Genomic DNA, 6,233 nt, shown 5'->3' on the forward strand with positions numbered 1-6,233 from the left:
TGCTGCTCTGTCTTGTCTGTCCTGCTGTCAGTGTCTTTTCGTGTCGCGATGTTATCAAATAGTTTTTCACTGCGTGAGGAAATGGACTTGTGGCGTGAGAGCGTGTGAAAAGTGTCAGTTGCGTGAGTCTCACGGTCAATGCGTGAGAGTTGGCAGCCCTGCTTACCGCACACAGTAGGCTGCCTGGTCGATGCACAGATAGGAGAGACACTCACCTCAGGTGAGTGTCGCCACTTCCTGTATCCGTTGTTTCAAATTAAAAGCCCTCTAGCGTTTCATACACTTTCAAGCCATATACTAGGTTTTGACCTAGTCTTGTTTTAGGAAATAATTACCGAGGTCCGGACCTCGGTGACCTCATAGCTGGCTACGGCCATGGAGCAAACACATTGTTGATTTTGTTATTTTCATAGGATTTGTTGACGGTAAGCAATGCATTAAAAAACACCGGCCTTATCCTTTAAGAACTGGACTCTTGATTTGTTCTGACTTGACTTGGTAATCTACATTTAGACTTGAGATTTGACTTGAAACTTAGAACTCAAGCAAAGTTGACCTGGCCACACCTCTGCTATCTCTGCCATCATTCTGTCAAAGGAGAAAGACTAAACCTTGCTGGAATGGGAACCAGTGAGAGAGAGGCTGATCAGAGAACATCTCAGTTCAAAGTACTGCAAACTAACCATCCTGCAGTGCTGTGCACCAACAAATGAGGAGACAAAGAGGACAAAGACAACTGGTACGAACTCCAAAGCACCCCAACACAACATGCTTCATATAACTGGAGACTTGAGAGCCACAGTGGGCTCTGACAGTACCAACTACCAGAGAGCAACGGGCACCCAGGGGTGCAGAGAAAGAAACAACAATGGAGAACGGCTGATTGACCTGAGCATGAACAACAACCTCGTCATCAGCAGAAACATTTTCCCACACAAGGACATCCATAAGCTCAGGTGGAAGTCAAGACCCCTCTGAAGTTTGTTGCTTTCATAAACTAAATCGTTCTATTCCAAATCCTTGAAAAAAGTTAAAAGCAAAAATGGCCTAAAGCTATGCAATATAATGACGATATATGAAGATATTTATCCCCTCGTATGCACTTTATGTTAGACTTTGGTCTGTTATATAGATTTATTGTATGTGTTGTCAGTTCTTATATGTTGTATTTGAATCTGCTGCTCAGTTGTAGGCCTATAAGTTGACTAGCCTACTGCTTGTAGTTTGAATTAGTTTGATGCAATTATAACAAAAAAATTAAAAATAGAAGTCAGTGTGTTCCAGTCAGTCTCTTATTACAGAAACTTGGCAGGGTGGTTTTAGTTGATAGGACGGAGGGATCGTTCAAAAATCAATGATGGTTTTATTGGTTGTAATTTATAGGCTACACCTGCTGGTACACCATGAAGTCACCATTCACTAGCAAGGACCACACCATCAACAAGATGCATTTAAATGATTTATTGAAGGAAGATTGATGAGCGTAGTTTCTGGTAGCTGAATGCGTTGTGGGGAGGCTTCATAGGGAATCTGCCGCAGCTCCCAGGCCACGACGGACCCCCAAAAACCTCCAGTTAAGGAGATAAGATTGAGCGGATCTGAGATCTTTGAGATCTGAACGGATGTAGCGGTGCTATGTTTGGGAGGACCAATGGCCCATGAGTTGAATGAAGTGTTCTGGGATGCTATTGCGGGAAGAAGTGGCAGCTCCGATCCTGAAGGAGTGTCCGGAGTAGTGAATGGGAGAAATGGCGGACAAGGAGAGTACGTGGCGGAGGTGATGGTGGAACCAAAATCGATTAGCCACTCATCCGGAATCTGAGACAAGAGAAGATCTGAAGATGTTATTCTCTGGGATTTCCGGAATGCTGAGTAGTCTGTGAGGGTCTGGAAGGGATTCAGCGGCGATTGGACTTTGAAGTAGAAGACGGGTGTAGGCTGACCGGATTGATTGGTTTTGGTTTGCTTTAGGTGGAATACCATGGTGTCTTCTGAGAAATAAGACAAGCCTGAAATGCAAGCTTGGCGGCGTGGGTCGAAGTGGACAGTTGACGTAGGAGTCCTTTGAGGAGTGAAGTTATCTGAGGATGGCTGGAGGCTAGGCTCGGACTGCCGGTTATGAGTTTGGAGAAGAAGCTGATACCGCTAAGATAAACTTTGACGGTGTGTGTTTTGATGGCCATCACGGAATGGGCGTAGGTAATGAAACTAGTCAGGGTGACGAGATCGAACGACGGGAAGGTTATGTTATGCTGGACGTGAAAGTGACGGAAACTTTTCCAAGCTGTCCAGTAGGATGATAGGGTTGTGGGTGATAGGCTGTTGATGATGGAGTTCTGGGATTCGACGATCAGGGGTATTAGGGCAGGATTTATGAGTTGAAAGTCAGTATCGAATATGGAGGAACCGGATCTGCATGAGGTGCCAAGCTTCTGAACTTCTGAAACGAGAAACGAGTCAGCGATGGCGTTGGAGTGGCCGGGAGCATGGGCTGCGCGGAGAATATATTGGTGTGTAACGGAGTTACGAGGCGGCGCATGAACGGCATGATGGATGGAGAGTTGACGCGTCCTTTGTTGAGTATGTCAATGACTACGAGGTTGTCTGAGTAAATAAGGATGGCCTTACGGGACCATTCGTGACCCCACAGAATAGCGGCGGCTATTATGGGGTAGATTTCGAAGAGAGCGGAGGAAGCGGCCTGGCATTCATTTGCGAGCTCCGGGGCCACTCTGCTGCGAACCATCTTCCGTTGTAGAAACCCCCAAAACCGGCAGAAGGAGCGGCATCCGTGTACAGATTGTTGTCATGCAGGTGAGTCAGATGGTCATCGTAAAAGAAGGTGATCCCGTTCCAGTTGGCGAGGAGGTTGAGCCACAACCACAGAGTTTGGCGCAGCTTGGACTGTCCAGGGAGATGGAGGTCAAGAGAGACGGGGCGGAAGAAGCGATGGATAGCAGGTGAGAGATAAAGGCCCGCCCTTGTGGAATGATGCGAAGGGCGAAGTTGAGATGGCCTAGGAGGGAGAGAAGTTGGCGTTTGGAGCAGCATGGGGCAAGCAGGAAATTGGAGATCAGAAGGCTGATTCTATGGAGCTTTTCGACTGGGAGAGAAGCCTGAAACAGAATTGTGTCAAGAGTGATTCCGAGGAACTGATGTGGAGGGGCCCTCCGTTTTCTCTGCAGACAGGGGAACCCCGAGGTCGGATAAAACTGAAGTCAGAGTGACCAGGCCGGAAGCAGGTGGCGATGAGGGAGGGGAAATGATGAGGAAATCGTCCAAGAGATGGACGAGGAATGGAATTTTATGGTTGTTGGACAGGATCCAGCAGAAAGCTTCGGACAGGGTGTCGAAAATTTTAGGGCTGCTTTTGCAACCGAAAGTGAGCCTGACCGTGAAGTAATATGCACCTCTCTAGCGGACGCCGAAGAACCGCCAGACGTCGGGGTGGATAGGGAGAACCTTGAAGGCACTGGTGATGTCCGCTTTTGAGAGCCACGACCCTTTGCCGGCGAGTTTAATGAGGGCAATGGCGTGGTTGATGGTGGTGTAGTGAAGGGAGTCCTCGCTCGGAATCAAGCTATTAATGCTACGGATGGAACTGCCGTGGGGTGCCGAAAGATTGATGATGATGTGTTTCTTTCCGGAGTATTTCCTTGTTGCGATACCGAGGGGGCATGTAAGGGCTGCACGGGCAGTGAAGATGCGACAGTAAGTTTCGGTGTCGAGAACGCCCCAGTATGTGGCCTCGTTGAATTGCAGAAGGCGGGCGGCGGCCTCGGAGGCGAAGGTGTAACGAGGACGAATGGGAGGATTGGCCATAGACAAGGTGAAGTTGACGGTTGCCTGCTGGGCTGGAATGGGTGCCGGCATCCCGGTGCCAGAAGCCCCGGCTAGAGCAAGCTGTTGCGGTTGCTGGAAGTAGGCAGCGGGGGGCGAATAGGGAGAGCAACTGGCAACCCGATGCCCTTTGTTGAGGGAGGAAGCTGCTGAGATGGGGGGAAAACAGGGTGAGCAACTGGCAACCCGGTGCCAGTGGCATTGACTGGAGGCAGGCGCTGCTGTAGGAGGCTGGGAATAATAGGGTGAGAAGCTGGAATCCTGGAGCTGGTAGCAGTGATTCCCCGGGTTCCCTGATTTTGTGGAGCGTAGTGCCGGTGCGTGATGACGTCGCATCTTGCGCCACTGCTGGTGACGCTACCCGGAAGAAGACGGTTTCGTGTTTGTTTGGTGGATCGAGTATGGCGGGAAGCTGTAAAAAGTTTGAATAAGTTTGCTTTGTTATCGGAGCGGTGGTAGGGAATTTCTCTATCCTTTAACTCTCTCTGGAGTCGAACCACTGTCCACTCGGAAATCCTTGACGGCAGTGAATCGTTGGGGGACCTCGCCGGGGCGTGAGAGCACCGGCTTCGAGAGCGGAGCGGAGCCGGACCTGCATTCGGAGAATCTCGCCTGTGTCTCGGACTAGCTGGGGAACGTGTCGGGGTTGAGGATGTGTGGCGGGGGCTTGTTGCTCTCTCGCTACGTCGGAGGGCTCTTCCTCGGATGGATGGACGGAGCCGGGAAGAAGAGGTGGTCGTCGGAAGGGCTGAGGCACAGGTGATCCATCGGGCGGGACCCCCGGAGAGGAGAGGTGAGTAAAGTCTGGTTTACTTTTCGATGCTGGCCTATGCCTAGCTTGGCTTGGTGTGGCAGTATGCGAGCTGTCAAACGTTCCGCACGTAAACAAGAACGAGCCGCAGGGGAAGAGATGGTTAGGATGGTATTTAAAGCTAGGGTAGGCAACTTTATTTTACTGTTATTTGGCCTAAATGTCATATCCCTCTATCTATAATTCAAGCACTCTGAGAGAAAATCAGGCCTCTGTGTCTGTCCCAGCCTCTGTTTTCCGAATCGCCAAAAGCAGAGCCATTGGCCAAAGTCTCACAGCTCACGGTAAGCCTCAACCAATCAGGAGAGCTCTTCCGGGGTGGGTGTTGCTGCCTCTCATGCGCGTTCCCAGCCACTGCTTAAAAGCCCACGTGCTAAGCTACAAGTTCAACGATAGCGGAGAAAGTTTTGAAGACAGACGCCCAGCTTGCTGAATTTCTTCTGGACAGGTAACTAGTTATGTTATTTTGCTATATTATCTAGCTATTTTATCTTGTGGTGTGACTTATGTACTTTGGTTGTAATAAGTGGAAACTGCATAAATGGGCGAAAGTGTATGGAACGGCTCTGTATTAGCAAGTAGCCCGGTAGCACGTTCATCAGCACAGTAGCATTGGTTTTCGCTTTATGAGTGACCGTGCTCCATTTTTAATAATTGTTGGGCTTTGATAGGGGCAGGTTTGGTTATTAGCAATTAATAATTAATAATTATGGAATTATTAATTATTCATAAAATTATTGACGGGAGTCAGTATTACGGGGCACCACCCTGGAATCAGGGACCAATAACCGTACCTTTAAGTCAGTCTCAAAATGGCTGTTCACCCCCAAATGACAGTGTTTGAGTACCACTGTACATTTATGAGTGAACAGTGAAGGGTGAATTACACAGGCCCTCACAACCAGCAGTTACCACAACACCCATGCATAAGAAATCACAGACAACTTCTCTTTAAATGTATAACAGTGTTTATTTACTTCAGTAATATCAATTAATAATCAATAACACTTCAGTTAATCAATCACTATTACACAACTATAACTATGGATCTAAACTAGCAAGCATAAAAGACATAAACAGTATAATGGCATGTAGGGAGTTGTATGTGTGTGTGTGTAAAAGGGAGAAGAGAGAGAGAGAGAGAGAAAGATGGCGGACGTGACCACGTGGGTGGAACGTCTCGCGAGAGTTCAAGATGGCGGACGTGACCGCACAGTTTGAACAAAGAGGAGTTTTGGAATTAAGATGGGGTTGGAGTTAGGCAGCTAAAACCAACACCCTCTACTCCTCAGGTGTGTGTGTGTGTTAGTAAGAGAGAGAGAGAGAGAGAGAGAGCAAGAAGAAAGGGGAGCACTCGCCGTCTAAAGCACCAATAATAGCCTTTTACCGCACAGAAACTCGGGGTACAACTGGGAAGTAGTACACCGGGTTACTGGTCTTTAAGCTGGTAAAATGCGATATATTGGCTCTCTACGTGGCGATAAACACAATTGCAAGTCCAGCGACATGCAATGGCACACGTTCAGCTTCAAAACATTACAATCAAATCAAGCAGCAAGCTTAATGATAGGTTTCACAGCAT

At 48.4% G+C, this 6,233-nt stretch overlaps 1 pseudogene; it reads right to left on the reverse strand.

Moving 5' to 3' along the window:
• Positions 1–2,371: 2,371 nt before the first annotated feature.
• LOC139640318 (uncharacterized) lies at positions 2,372–4,176 on the reverse strand (annotated as a pseudogene).
• Between the last annotated feature and the right edge of the window lie 2,057 nt (positions 4,177–6,233).

The sequence above is a fragment of the Centroberyx affinis genome, unplaced genomic scaffold, assembly GCF_046629955.1.
Source record: "Centroberyx affinis isolate AG114_WGS23_722 - 3 ecotype Tasmania unplaced genomic scaffold, CSIRO-AGI_Caff_v1 ptg009067l_1, whole genome shotgun sequence".
Lineage (NCBI taxonomy): Eukaryota > Metazoa > Chordata > Actinopteri > Beryciformes > Berycidae > Centroberyx > Centroberyx affinis.